At 44.8% G+C, this 16,051-nt stretch overlaps 1 protein-coding gene across 2 annotated transcripts in view; it reads left to right on the forward strand.

Moving 5' to 3' along the window:
* Nucleotides 1–2,980: 2,980 nt before the first annotated feature.
* The window catches only part of NLGN2 (neuroligin 2), an 87,659-nt gene continuing 74,588 nt past the window's right edge, over nt 2,981–16,051 (forward strand). For both annotated transcript variants that reach the window (XM_072399226.1, XM_072399228.1), the window contains exon 1: nt 2,981–3,194. The gene's annotated coding sequence lies outside the window, so the exon portion shown is untranslated. The remainder of the gene's footprint in view (nt 3,195–16,051) is intronic.

Below are 16,051 nucleotides of genomic sequence, written 5' to 3' on the forward strand. Positions count from 1 at the left end.
ACAGGAGTGCCTAGGCACAGGAAGTCACCTGATATACAGCTATGGAGGTACAGAACAGGAGTGCCTAGGCACAGGAAGTCACCTGATATACAGCTATAAGGGTACAGAACAGGGGAGCCTAGGCACAGGAAGTCACCCGATATACAGCTATGAGGATACAAAACAGGAGTGCCTAGGCACAGGAAGTCACCTTAGATCAAGTGGGATTGAAGACCTAGTGGTAGATTTGTTAGGTTATTTCCCTTTTCTAGATGTTCTCTATAACAAAGCAAATCTTCACATTTTGAGTTCCCCTTTAATGGCATTAGTGTAGGGGCCCCATACCCTATATTCAGGACTCAGGTGCACAGCTTGAACCAACCAGGAAACCAGTCACTGAAATGGGTTGTTAGGTATTGTCCAGCATGCTGGCCCATGGTTCGTCTAGTCCATAGGTGGTCACCCATAACAATGGCAGTAGCTGCAATGGGTCCCCCGTGCTGGCCCTTCTATAGGGCCCTCACCTATGGGGTCATTGTGGTCAGTATACATCTTTCGGGGTCTCTATTATCACCGGCATATAATCTTTATATTCCATGAGTCATCCCGTCACCCCTCCATGACCTCAACATAGAATATTCCACAATAAGTGATGATGGTGCTTCTTCCTCTTCCCGGTATAATAAAGACTCCATCCTCCCGGAGACCAGGGGTTATTGGTTCCTTCTGAGGCTGCAGAACAATTTACAGTCAATAGTAACAATCAATATTGAAGTGAATGTAAGAGAAGAGCCTCCACCACCATATTCATGGCACGGTGTAATATTTCACCGATACCTATGGCACGGACAGCTTGTCATTATGTGCAGTGCTATCAGGGTGCAAACAACCAAAATGTGATCCTTTTTTCTGGCATATTCTCTCTTTTATTTTCAATGGTAAACCTACAAATAACATGTTTTCTGTGCCAATGTGACAACGTGAGGTATCTACAGAGAAGTGTTGTCACCCTAGAGAAGACTACAAACACCCCACCCTCTCCTCTTCTCTATAACATAGAGGTTATGGGGTTCTGTAGTTGTCTGGTATGGCTGAGAACAACATACACATTACAGGAAGTTATCGGCTCACAGGATTTCTGGCAGGTCCAAAAAATAAGGGCAGTAAATACCCTGAACTGGGGCAGTAAGTCATCTAGAAGGGTTCTAGAGCTTGATTCCATAGTAAGAATTATTTACGTACCCCTGTGATTCCCCTCCTTCACAAATCAGGGAAATGGAGGGTTAGGGATCACCCCAAAATATTTCTTGTAGCATAAATCACCCGAAAATATTGGCCACAGCGTCATGCAATGTGCTGGCGACCTAAAAAAATATACTCTGCTGCGGAGGTCACCTACAAATATCTGCAATTCAAAGCAAAAAAGTCTCTTGTTTTGTGTTACCCCAAAAATTGTAGTGTGAGTTACCCCAAAATATTATCTGTAGTGTGAGCCGCCCCAAATGGTAATTGTAGTGTGAGCCACCCCATAAAATCACCTGAAGTGTGAACCGCCCCAAAATCTTATCTATAGTGTGAGCCACCCCAAAATATTATCTGTAGTGTGAGCCACCCCAAAATATCACCCGAAGTTTGAACTGTTCCAAAATATTATCAGTAGTGTGAGCCGCCCCAAACTGTTATCTGTAGTGGGAGTTGCCCCAAATGTTATCTTCAGTGTAAGCCACCCCAATATATTATCTATAGTGTGAGCAGCCCCAAAATATCACCCGAAATTGGAACTGTTCCATAATATTATCTGTGGTGTGTTACCCCAAATTATCATCTGTAATGGGAGTTGCTCCAAATGTTATCTTCAGTGTGAGCCATACCAAAAAATTATCTGTAGTGTGAGCCGCCCCAAAATATCACCTGAAGTGTGGACCGTCCTAAAATCTTATCTGTGGGGTAAGCCACCCCAAAATATCACCCAAAGTGTAAGCCACCCCCAAATATTTCCTGTATTGTGAGCTACCCCAAAATCTTATCTATAGTGTGAGCCGCCCCAAAATATTATCTGTAGTGTGAGCCACCCCAAAATCTTTAATTACTTTAAAATACCATTAATGGAATGTCGGTCGCCCCAAAATAAAAATTTTCATGTAGGTCACCTCAAAACATCAACTGTTTGGGTTCCCCCACAATGCCTTTGGCTTTGTGGCGCGTATTGGGGCGGGGGGGGGCAGCACCACTAAAATAATATCTGATGCTAGGACACCCTAAAAAAATCATATGAAGTCTGTGGAATACCCCAAAAATGTGACGTACAACTCATCCCAAAATCACATCCACAGCATGAACCACCTCCAGATTGAACTGAACCCTAAAACATAATCTCTTCGTAGGTCATCCCAAAACATTACTGGAAGAAGGGGTCACCCTAAAATCTCAAGTATGTCACCCCCAAATCACAGCTGTGGAAAGAACCACCATAAATACAATCAGTAGAAGTGACACCCCAAAGTCACCTCAGTGACAACCACCCCAGAATCTGACCTCATCACAACTCTAATTGGTCACCTCAATCACGTGACGTCACCCCAAATATCAGATAAATAAGTTTTTGGACCCCAACGTGCCATCTGCAGATAAACCTATATAAGAGGTAAATGGAAAATAAAAATATGCACTGTATTTATATTGGAGGTATCCTCCAGTTACTTACCCCCCATTATTTATAGACCCCCCAATACTTACATTTACCTTTCAGAATTGGCACACTTACTAATAGGGATGTTTTACGTTTTGACCCCCCCCCTCATTAAAAAAGACACCCACCCTCTATGACCCCCTCCCACTATAGTTGCCCCTTCTTAGTGACCCCCCAATAGGCAGCAGTAGCCTAGGACTTCCCTTCTGCCCCCCCCCCCTTGCTCCTGAACCCTGACAAAGCTCCCTTCTCATCCCCCCCCCCATAGACAATCTGCATTCTTCCTCTCTGACTGCTCCCCCCCTCCTCCTCCTCCTCCTCCTCCTGCTCAACAAAATGGTTTTTCTTCTGGCAGGGAGAAGAAACAGGGGCTTGTGAGACTGCTCGCTCCCATTACACCACTATTCCTGCATGGAAATGAGCTGACACGGATCGACATACACACAATCCCGAGGATCTATTCCAGGGGAATATTCCTGCCCATCCATCCGGAGATCGTCCTACATCCTCCTCCGTGTACACCGAGGTGAGCTGAACCCCTTCATCCATCATCGTCTTCCAAACAACCCCCCATCAATCCTGACGCCAACCTGCTCCCTTCCCTTCATTCCCTGACCACCTCATTCCCACCGTCCATTCCTGACCTACATTCCCGGGGAAGCAGCAATTAAGCCTTCATGAGCAGATAGGATCGGGAAAATCCTCCTGGAAGCAGGTGCACAATATGGCATTGGGTTTATTTTTGGGGGGGTCTATCCATGTCATGGGGACGTACGGCTGTACTCGGTGCTTCATTGCTTTAACCCGTTTAACCGTGTGTGATGGTGCCGGTGCAGTCACCCCGGTCCTTTAATAAATGGTGGGGAGGGGGGTGTTTGCAAGATGGAAACCCTTTGGGGTTCTGCATTGGATGGGCTTATTGGGGCAGCTAAGCTGAAATGTCACCATTGAGGTCTCATTCATGTGATTATTCTTTCAGTGACGGTGAAGGGGAGGGGGGGCATTTGATGTCCCCAGATTATACCCCCCTCCCTCCATGTAAGCCTTATCACCCATATGCTTAGCGTACATTTCGGGGCCAGCGAACCCCATCTTGTAGGTCCTGCCTTGCCATTTCTCTACCTGCAGGCAAAATAAAAATACATTAAGTCCCTAGAGGGACATTTCTGCATCTGCACCAGCTGAGTGTGAGAGATGAGGGGGGGAGACTTGGTGAAAAGAGATGAGAAGGAGGAGGATGGGGGGAGATACAGGATGGAGATAGAGGTGGGAGATAGGCGATGGGGAGATAGATAGAAGGGATGAAAAGATTTGGGGAGATAGAGGCCACTGAAGAAGCAAGGGTAGGGTGGGGGAAAGGGTTGGGGATGCTGAACCTGCACCGGGGTTGAGATGGAAACGATGGTTGTGGTAAAAAAAAAAAAGCGACAGAGATTGGATAAGGAGATATGGAGGAACGATGGACCAGGAGGAGGGAGGGAGGATGCGAGAGATAGGAAGGATTGGTATGGAAGCACCAGGCGGACAGAGGAAAAGGGGGGGGATGACACAGAGAAGGATGCTGCTACTGCAGCCCGTATAGAATTCATTTTAATTAAATTATATCATGCAGACTTTAGGATCTCAAATATGGCGGTCGCTTCCTATCTCCCACATCCAACCCCCCCCCCAGTGCTTCCGATACCCTCCGTCGTGCGTGCTGTGGGAATAATACAGAGTGTGGCCCTAACAACACAATACAGATGTGGCTGTTGTATAAATGGATGAGCTCCAACACACCAGGTTCCAGTGGTCTGTGTGTGATCCATCAGGTGCCCTTGGTCTGTGTGTGATCCTTCAGGTTCTGTTGGTGTGTGACCCATACCATTCCATTGGTGTGTGATCCCATAAGGTTCTGTTGGTGTGTGGTCAACATCAGCATGCAGATAGTATACCAAACATAGTGCCGGTGTTCAGCCCTATACGGCGGTCTGATTTGAGCACACGGTGCCGTTGCTGCAGGGCTGACTCTAGAGCAGTAACTTGTAGAATCAGCAGCCCCGTAGATGTTCCTTGGGGCCTGGGGTATGGTTCAGTAGCCTATAGCGTAATGGGAGGAATTATGGTCCATTAATAATTAATATCCTGTGTACAGTATTAGTCGTATTAGTGCAGCGTGGGAGGACAGCGATGCACAACTCTTATCCTCTGGCCACTAAAGATTATAATACAATTGACCAATTGTCCTAGATTTTACAGAATTCTGCAATGTGTGAGGCCTCCCATCATAGGCTTTATGTAGATGGCCCAATTCCCATTATGCTGGGCATTTTCGGGCATTACAGTGATTTCCAATATTTTTGGTGGATGCTGAAAAGTTCAACCTTACAGCGGGGGTATCTCTTGGTGATACCTGTGCACAACTTCTATGTTCATTATGACTGTTTCCCGCCAACCCTGCACCATGTTCCTGGGTCTGGACACCTTCCATGCCAATTTTGAGGAATTCCCACCATGTCTCTACTTTGTTTCTGGGTCTATAGCGCTGCTGTGCCCACCATGAGAGATTTATCACTACTCGTGTTCTGGGTTCCTGGGTCTTTACACCTGCTTTGTCCTTTATGAGGGGCTTCCACCATGTATGTGCTGAGTTCCTGGGACTCTACATCCTCTGGGTCCTCTATAAGGGTCTCCTATAATCCATGCACTGAGTTCCTGGGTCTGTACACCTGCTGGGCTTTCTATGAGGGTCTCCCATCATCTATGTGCTGAGTTCCAGGGTCTGTACACCTGCTATGTGCTGGGTTCATGGGACTGTACACCTGCTGGGCCTTCTATGAGGGTCTTCCATGACCCATGTGCTGAGTTCAAGGGTCTGTACAGCTGCTGAGCATTTTTTGAGGGTCTTCTATCACCCATGTGCCAAGTTCCTGGGTCTGTACACCTGCTGGGCCTTCTATGAGGGTCTCCCATCATCCATGTGCTGAGTTCCTGGGTCTGTACACCTGCTGTGTCCTCTATGAGGGGCTCTCATCATTTAGGTGCTGAGTTCCTGGGTCTGTACAGATGCTGGGCCTTCTGTGAGGGTCTTCCATCACCCATGTGCCGCATTCATGGGTCTGTACACATGCTGGGCCTTCTATGAGGGTCTTTCATCACCCATGTGCCGAGTTCTTTGATCTTTACACCTGCTTTATGAGGGGCTCCCACCATTCATGTGCAGAATTCCAGGGTTTGTACGTCTGCTGGGCCTTCTATGAGGGCTCCCACCATTTATGTGCTGAGTTCCCAGTTCTGTACGCCTGGTGTCTTTGGAAGAAGCCAGTAAGTCTAGCAAGCTTTATTTATAGCTGCAATAGCACTTTTAGGTAGGCTAGCCGTCAAACAGAGAAAGAAAAATCTGTGAATTGACAAAGAAAAACTTGCTGTTGAAGGTTTTGCATGCTGCTATCAGGGCTTTGTGCAGAAATGTATTTCCTGTTTTTGGCCCCTTCACCACTGTATACCATACACAATAGTATATGGCTAAAAATATGTGAACTGCCTCCACTTCCAAAGAATGGCATTCAGGGGTCTTGGTAATCCTCCATCATACAAGGACATTGTAGACAATTGTGCTCTTCCAGCCTTGTGGTCAGTTTAGTAAGGACCCTTTTGTGTTCCCCCATGACTTGCCCCAGGGCACAAAGCCAACTCCATAAAGACATGGGGTCACCAGTTTGGTACGGGGGAACTCGAGTGTCCTGCACAGAGCCCTGACCTCAACACCTTGACTTGGAATGTTGCGCCAGGTCTTCTCATCCATCTCAACATCAGTACCTGACCTCACAAATAGGGCAAATCCCCACCAACACTACCTGACTTCATCAATGGGTGCAAAACCTCACTATCAGTACGTGGCCTCACCAATGGGGCCAAATCCCTACCATCAGTATTTGACCTCACCAATGGGGGCAAATCCTCACTATCAGTACGTGACCTCAGCAATGGGGGCAATTTCCTACCATCAGTATTTGACTTCACCAATGGGGGCAAATCCCTACCATCAGTATTTGACCTCACCAATGGGGGCAAATCCCTACCATCAGTATGTGACCTCACCAATGGGGGCAAATACCCACAGACAGCATCCAAAATCTTGTAGAATCCTTTCCAGAAGAGTCGATGATGTTGTATGGAGCAACACCATAATATTGGCCATGGTGGCAGTGTCTGTGTGTGTATAGGGGGGCTGCATATTAATAGCCATGGTTCCTAAGTGGGATATGCAGCTAGCCTATATATAGGTGATAGTCAGGGGTCTACAAATGTTTGAATATTCACACTAATATTTTTACACTTATATAATTCTGACATACATTGCAGTGTTGTCCAGGGAAAACTGAGCTTATCACATTAGGGTATGGACTGTGCTTTCAGCAGGGAGAGGACTGTGCTGTCAGTAAGGAGAGGACTGTGCTGTCAGCGGGGAGAGGACTGTGCTGTCAGTAAGGAGAGGACTGTGCTGTCAGTAAGGAGAGGACTGTGCTGTCAGCAGGGAGAGGACTCAGTAAGGAGAGGACTGTGCTGTCAGTAAGGAGAGGACTGTGCTGTCAGCAGGGAGAGGACTGTGCTGTCAGTAAGGAGAGGGCTGTGCTGTCAATAGGGAGAGGACTGTGCTGTCAGCAGGAAGAGGACTGTGCTGTCAGTAAGGAGAGGACTGTGCTGTAAACAGGCAGAGGACTGTGCTGTCAGTAAGGAGAGGACTGTGCTGTCAGTAAGGAGAGGACCGTGCTGTCAGTAAGGAGAGGACTGTGCTGTAAACAGGGACAGGGCTGTGCTGTCAGTAAGAGAGGACTGTGCTGTCAGTAAGGAGAGGATTGTGCTGTCAGTAAGGAGAGGACGTTGCTGTCAGTAAGGAGAGAACTGTGCTGTCAGCAGGGAGAGGACTGTGCTGTAAACAGGGAGAGGGCTGTGCTGTCAGTAAGAGAGGACTGTGCTGTCAGTAAGGAGAGGATTGTGCTGTCAGTAAGGAGAGGACGTTGCTGTCAGCAGGGGGAGGACTGTGCTGTCAGTAAGGAGAGGACTGTGCTGTCAGTAAGGAGAGGACTGTGCTGTAAACAGGCAGAGGACTGTGCGAAGCTTGTGACCTTCAAGATTTATTCCCACAATGCCGTGCTCATTGAGCCGCCAATTACCAGGCCTGAGCTCCGGAACATGTCTTCAGTATACCAGACCATGCACCAACGTTACTGACCTGGGGTACTATTCATTTTCAACGGCATCCCAAAACTGCATTAAACTTCACTATAAAGCAAAGTTACAAACTAGTTATTGTGCACTACACTATGGAGAATGATCTACTTCAATGCAGCAGTGATGGGGGGGAGTCAGGGCAGCTTTATAGTGCATGTAGGGGTGCAAGGTTGTGATATTTGGTCAGATTTATAGTAAAGGATCAATATCAGGGACTTGTAAATATCTAACAATATGTGGCCAGCTTTTCACTTGTGAAAGACCTTTCAATAAAATGGAAATGCTTTCGCTGGTCAGGCCCCCTCTTCAATTCTCCTTCTAAATGTAGGTGAAATATGCAAAGGATAAAGATTAGACTACACTTACCTTACCCTCATCATATGCCCATTGGCCCCTGGGTGAGGAGGACATCCCTGACATTCAGGTTAGAATCTTAATGTGGAACACAGAGCAGACCCAATCTCATCAGAAGAACTGTTACAATGATCTGGAAGGTCTTCTCAGGAGATTTTTTATGCTTGGTGTTCCAAAGGAGCCAACAAAGGCGATGCCATGCTCAAAGGGTGGGTGTAAGGTATAATCCTAACCTTTCCCCTATACAGGTATGTTTTTCACCTACATATAGTGGAGGATATAGGAAGGGATCAGGGAGCAGAAGAACCTTGCATTATAGGGGGAAGTCTGCTTTCTGGATGCTTCAGACCAGAGTTTCTCAACCAAGGTTCCTCCAGAGGGCGCTAGGGGTTCGTTGACCAATGAGAAGTTTGTGCCCCTCAGGTCAAACTAAGTAGCCCCAATGATCTTTTTGGCTTTCTATAAGGGTGATGATCTTCCCACTGACTCCTGCGGCCACCAAACAAAGTACTACCGCCACACAAGTCATGTTTACAGCTATTTGTACAAGACGCGTTTCGCAGAACCTCTCTGCTTCTTCAGGAAAAGATATCGGGCAGTATAGATAACTCAGATATGATGAAATTGTATTGGTGACTCACATGACTCCGGGCCGAGATCAGGACAATTCAAAGGTTGCATATCACACCATTGGTAAAGGAAATATTTTCGGAAGTTGTTAGTAATCATGAAAAACATCTACTGAGGGGAAGAGATGAACTGTAGAACGGCTAGATGATAATTGAAACGATTCAGGAAAGAAACCGCTGACATCCCGAGCACATCCCTGTTACAAAGGTGGATAAACACTTCCTTAGACTATTTTAGGGGAGCATTAAGATTTTATTAAGATTAGTAGAGTCAGTAGAATCCCTCCTTTATGCCCCTGTGGTCAGCTTTGGGATTTAAAAAGTCAGTTGGTTTCTTACAGTATTTTTATGTTCAAGTTGTTTTTTTTTTTAGCTTTTATTCTGCATGGTACAGGTGACTCCGAAGCCCATAAACACATTGATGTCCTTAACTAATGAGCTGCAGACAGGTGAATGCCAGCCGGATAGATTGCTCCATGTTTATACTGGAATCCCAGCCATACAACTGAGAACAAATACAAAGAATAGGGAGCACTTCTCCCGACAGCCCACATAGTGTATAATTATGTTTAGATTTTATCATTCATATCTGTCCGACACACATTCGTATGGCTCTATATATAGTTACTCTACTATAAACCGGCGGCTCTGGGTGTACAGTGGGATAAATGTCTCTATATTAGGAATGTATCCGGTCTATAAACCAGCGTCTCTGGGTGTACATATTTTGTGATGGCAGTGATGGCATGCCTTTGGTTTGGTATTATTTTAATAGAGGGCCCTCATGGTTGCTTCTTGCTGCCCTCAGCCTAACCTCAGGTTGTTTTTTCTTTATAGCGTAGTAATATTTCCTCTCTGCTGTGCTGAGCCCTAAGTATTATTACTGGCCCGCTCCATATCTGCATTTTTATTTTCCTGTTGATGTACAAGTAAAACAAAGTGCTGCTGTAGAGAGAGATTTATAAAAAAGCATTTAGTGAAAGAATTAGCAGGATGTAATCCCCATGGATTCCTGTATGTGGTGCTGTGTTACTGATATATGTTTATAACACATGGGCGTGGCTTAAGGTGGTGGATACGTTTTATTAACACCGCCCCTGAGCAGCAATATTCTTTATTTGTAGTGATTTTTCAGTCATAATACAAAAATAATGGAATAATAAAGGACACAGGATATCTATCAGGATAAAAAGTTTTTTTTTCTGGTATTAGTCCATAAATCTTATGAAACTTATCATACAGCTGACAATGAACATGATATATTTCGTACCTCCATCCATATAGAATGAGCCGAGGCTATAAATGAGCACAAGACTATTCAAGTGTTAACTCTTTATACAAACCCCCAGTCACCTCTATAGCTGCAGGCATTGTTGAACAATTCATCCTTGACTTCCTTGGCTTGCCAGCTATTTTCAGCCCTGCAATGTAAAGCAAGTCAGGTGCAACGGGTCTGATTTATAAAGGGTCTCCAAGACAGGAGAAATAAAACTATTATGGGGGAACTGAGTGACGTACATTGTGTGCAAGGCAGCTCAAACTGGTTGCCATTGCTTTTTTACTTTTTTTTGCCTGTTCAGCACACCACAGCACAACGCGTGCTTCAGAGGGGCATTCCCTTGGTGTGTTGGGGTCTTGAAAATGAATTCTACATCAGTACACTGCTATGTGTATGGTGTGTTACTGCACAATATGTCGGTCTCTTCAATAGGGACTACCTGGGTCTTTGGGAGTCCCAAGGGGCTATGCCATGAAGTGCTAATATAATCACTTACTGGTTTACTTTTACAGAGTCATTGGCAGACAAAACCTCTCTAAAGACTGAACTCTGTGGGAGAATCCTGAGGGTCAGCCCCGAGCACCCTTCTCCAAGATGGTCATTCATGTTGTCCTACATCTATAAAACACCCAGCTCCATTTTCTAAATAAGCTGCACCTGCAGAATTATTCCTTCAAAAAGGTGAGGAAACAACCAGTGTTTCCTGGCAATCTCCTAATATTACTTTGTTGGGCCTGCAAACATGTTGGGGTTGCCATCTGTCTATGGTGATTGGCATTAGAAGGACACCACAGCTGACAATGGTGGCACGTCTTTAGATGGTGGCACCTGGTTCTCTTGTTTGGTTACTTACTTCACAGGCACAAAACACATTTATTTTAAATTCTCTGACTTTTCCGATCTGTATAACTGTTACAAAGAATATTAGGACAGCCAGGGTGAATGGCATTCAGGGCACTAGTGATGGCATCTTCCATATTGTTCTCAGGTTTCCTTTAAACTGCCCCAGCTCTCCAAGACTAGAGAAGAAAGACTATCACAGGAGAACCTGGGTGATCAAGTGAACCTGGAATTTTTGAAGTTTACATGTCATGTCATGCAAACAAAAATTAAAGCCAAAGTACAAAAAACCATTGTTCCTATACAATTTCTTTCAGATATGAACTAGATATTTCCCATTCCCACCCATTCCCACTTTCCCATTAGATAGAAGAAACTCTACATTTTCCATTGTGAGAGCCCTGCCAATTTTATGACGGCTCCTTGATTCCTTGATTATTCATTTGTCCCCCGTTAACTAGCCCCAGTATGCTCGTCTTGTACCCTAATGCATTCCTCCGGACACCGCCCCAGTATGTTCTATTTTATACCCTAATGCAGAGGTAGGCAAACTCCAGCCTTTAGGCCAGATACGGCCTAGCCTGTAATCCAGTCTGGCCTAACGCCCTCCTAGTTATTTATTGTTGGATCCGGCCTAATTGAGTTGTCATATTATCGCAAATTCCGGCACAGTAACCCCAATTACAATGCCTAAAGAGCAGAAGCAATGTGCAGCTACCAGTCTCCGAAAGGTTGCCCTCGAACGTCGTGTCTTCAACCCCGAATGGACTGATGAATTATTCTTCGTCCAACGCAGCAACAGAACCGTGTTTAGTGTGCAACGACACCAACAGCACTTTCAAGTGGTCGAATCTCAAGAGGCATTTCGATGCCAAGTACGCGCACATGTACAGAGACTACACTGCGGAAGACTGAGGCTGCTCGCTTGCAGTCACGGTTGGAAAAAACCTTTCCTTGGACACCTAGTTTCTTCTGGCCTAGTGTGCATTCTAGAGCTCCTGAAATGGCCTAGTAGTCCAAAAAGTTTGCCGAGCCCTGCCCTTATGCATTCCTCTGGACACCGGTACAGTCAAATTTCCCAACATGTTTTTGTAGTCCCGGGATTCCTGGAACATTATCCAAGGAGCCCAAGTGTCCCGAAACTTTTCGCCCCTCTTATATATTCCCCAAAGTCAGGTCTTCCATCTGTTTAATTTCATTCACTTTAGGCAACCATATTCCTAAGCAGGGGGGTATCTGCTGTCTCCATAATCTCGGAATGCAAGCCTTGTATTTAACCCCAGATTTGGCATGGGCTTTCTGTGGCCAGATAACCAGTTGGAGTAGAATGAATCCCGGATCATCAGGGATGGGTCGAACCGACATCTCCTGACATACTCTCCTTATCCCCACCCAAAATCCCTTAAGCAACCAGCAGGACCATGTGAAGCATCATACCTTTCTCTTTACCACATCTCCAACAAAGCTCTGAGTTTGAGGGAATATAGCGTGTAATTTTTCTGGAGTCATGTACCAGCGGGTAAGTATCTTATAACCTAGTTCCTGGGCGCCGCTGTGGATGGAACTTTTATGGCAGTGCCTGGAGCTTAGCTCACCTTTACACATTGGTCATCTGTCTGTGGAAAGCCCCGCTTCCAGGGAATGTGGGACAGTTGTGCTGTTCTCCAAAAATTCAACTCATATAGCAGTGAAGGGCATTGTAGCTCCCTCTGTGTACACCATCTTCCCCCCAATATAAACTGTTGGGCCCTTGTCAAGCCTTGATCTCTTAGCTGTCTGACCCCCCCCCCCCCCTGCTAGCCCGTATTGAAACTCCGGGTTGTCCAACACTGGCATAAGAGTATTGGGTTGGAGAAAATGATTTTTAAGAAATCTATTCCACACCAACTTCTCCAATGATAGCCTATCTCCTCCATTCTTAGAAAGCTTTGATGCTTCTGTCCCGAGCAAAACCTACTGACCTTCCTTCCTTCCCTTTTTCCTCCCTCCCCTATTCTCCCTCATCAAAAATGGGGGACAACATCAGATCATTAGGTCACTATACAAAGGGATGGAATCTTGTATGGAAAATTCACAACAATGGCGTTACTTCAAGGATCTCACAGGAGGGATGGTGATGTTACCCTCACCTAGGTGCCACCGATGGAAGATGGGGGTATTGTAAGTGTATTAGCCCACAGATTATTTATTCTATTGCAGCTTTTTGGTAAGTATGCCTTGCATTACCTTTAACTTACCTTAGATCGTACCAGAACCAGTATTCACATGGGAACTAACCTTCAGATTAAAAAATCCCACTTACCTTTACTTCTGCAGAGCCTTCGCTCCCTCCAGAGCTGTCATTGATTCAGTCCCGCGCTGTTCTGGAATCCACTTTAGTCCCAGTGCGTAGGAAGCACCGGGTGCCGCCATCTTCCTCCGTCTTCCTTCTTCTGGCTACATCACCTGATCTCACACTGTGCAGGCACAAAATCTGGTGATGTAGCCTGCTGAAAATGGGGAAAAGAATGCCAATCCAACTACGCATGCGTGAGACCTGGAATTGTGAAGAAGGAGCAGCCCGAAGCCCCCTGAATGGGATTGCAGGACCACCTCGGATATGTGACTTGGGTATCCCAGAAGGCTGCAATCTCATACAGTTTTTATTGCCATGACAGTAAGTACAGAAGGGGAGGGGCTTTCCTGTTTTTTTAAAAAGAAGTAAAAAACAATGATAATTATTACCTTATATAAAAGGGTAATCTACCCTGTGCTGTAAAGGTAAAATTTTGGTGAAAGGCCCACTTTAAACCTTTACTCCCATCTTTCCTAGTACGTAGGAAAAGCTTACATGTTAAATTTAAAAAAAAAAAAAATATGAAAAGTTAATACCTTTACCTTTGAGCTTAGTAACTGCATTTTGTGAAAAGAAAGTATTTAGCAAACCACGACGTCCATCTGGCCAATCAGGATAAAAGTCATAAATATTGCTGCATTCAGCCAATGGTAGAAAATCTGCTGTCTTTGTATTAAACAATGAGGTGCCGTCATATAATTCTAGGACAAAGAGTTTCAAGTGTATGTAACCCGGACAATGAACTCCTCTGGTCTCTTAAATATGCCATTGAAATCATTTTGTTGAACTTGTTTGATAAGTAGAAACAAATAGCCATTGATGATGTGAGAAAGTGAGTGTAACAGCCTGAGAAGTCTTCAATGTTAGCTCTGGCCTTGTATCAGTTCTTGTTTGTGGACTACAAAACATTCCTCCCTGTGAGGGAGTGGGGTTCTGTAGTACTACCATACTTCCTGTTCTGGGATGACAACACCACCCCTCCATAGACACAGTACAATGAGTGTTGTCAGCCTTGGACAGTAAAGGTGGTCCTGGTAGCAAAAAAGGTCACTACGTCTTAGTATCTGCAATGTAATACATCTTTGTTCTTGGGCTTAGATAAGCTGTATTAGTTATGGCAGGAAATCCAGAAATAAAAGTCTTGGACTGTTTGTGAAGGCCCCCTTTAGTGGAAAACTGTGCTGTTACCTGCTTCCAGGTGCATAACAAAATGCTAATGCCTTTGTACATAGATACCCTTGTGCAGTGCAACCGTGCAGCCAAAAGTGTCTTTCAGGATCTATTCTGGAATCTACTGCAAAATGGTTGCCAACTGCTCCTACTCAGTTGAATAGGGATGGTAGGGACTGTAGGTCCTATCTGCAAAGGAGGGCTGGCAAGTGAGGCAAATGACCCCCAAAGCAAGGGATTCCTGATGCAACAGTGGCAACTACTACAGCTATACACTCGGCATAATCCCTCCATTATTAATTGGCCATGATTTATTAAAGCTCCCCTAGGCTAGAGAGGATACACTTTCATCAGTGAGGCTGGGTGATCCAGCAAACCTGGAATAGATCTGGTCTAGGAATCAAAACAATTGTTAGTAAATATCAAATTACTTTTAATAAATACATTTAAGTTTTCCAAGATCACCCAGATTCACTGATGAAAGTGTATCTTCTCCAGCCTTGGAGAACTTTAATAAATCAGTCCCTTTGTTTCTTTGCATTCCCAGGGTCCCAGCTTCACTTTGCAGAATGTTTCATAGACACTTGTGGCTGGACATTGCTTTTAAATAATTTAGATCTTATTGTTTCCTGCTATCACCACATAATGATTGCCTATTTTTGCCATTTTACAGCCCATTATCTTTTATAATCGCTTGTCACAAATATTTTGGCCAACATCTCATTTTCTCTGCAGCAAATGATATTATTTCCCATAGAAGTTGTCTTTGTTGTCCTTGGAGACCTCTCCCCATCTCATCTTCTCTTCTTTTATTCCCATCCTCTTCCCAAACCACAAGTCTATTTCATTCCCGGAGCAGAGGTCTCTAACACATTGTGCAGGATTATTAACTGGTCCCTTGCTGTGGTCTCCATCATCCGTCATGTTTTGTGGAGTGGGGAAGGGTTACCATGTAATATAAATAGGCGTTAATTGTTTACTCTTCTGTCTGTCATGTACCTCTCGTCTTCTCATTTTTCTTCTCTCCATTCCACATGTTCTTCCCATTCTGTAATTTATCTCTTTTTCTTTACAGAGGGGTTGATGTTCTAAGGGATTAGCAAAGTGAATCATTACATTGCAAATGATTATTCACTTAGCTTAGTGAATGAGGTGAAGCTCTGCTGTCTTCAGCCATCCAATCGTGTGAGAGTACAAAACGTGTTTTTTTTACATTGCCCTGCACATGATTGGTTTGCAAAGATTTTTTAACACATTTACTAAGCTAGGTGAATTATACATTGTAGAGTGATGATTCAATTTGTTAAGTAAGATTGTTTTAGTAAATTAACCTATCCTTCTTATTCTGTACCTCTTCTATCTTCTCACTAACCTTGTCTTCCCTCAAACAAACTTCTCTCCATCCCTAATTTCCTCTATCATATTTATTACCTTCTTCCCACCCCATATCTCCTCTGTCATCTCACCAACCTTCTCCTAAACTTGCATCTTCACATCCTTCTGATCTCCCCTTCATTCTAAATGATTCTATCATATTTCTTACCTTTACCTTTTCTTTACCT

The sequence above is a fragment of the Pyxicephalus adspersus genome, chromosome 2 (genome assembly GCF_032062135.1).
Source record: "Pyxicephalus adspersus chromosome 2, UCB_Pads_2.0, whole genome shotgun sequence".
Classification (NCBI taxonomy): domain Eukaryota; kingdom Metazoa; phylum Chordata; class Amphibia; order Anura; family Pyxicephalidae; genus Pyxicephalus; species Pyxicephalus adspersus.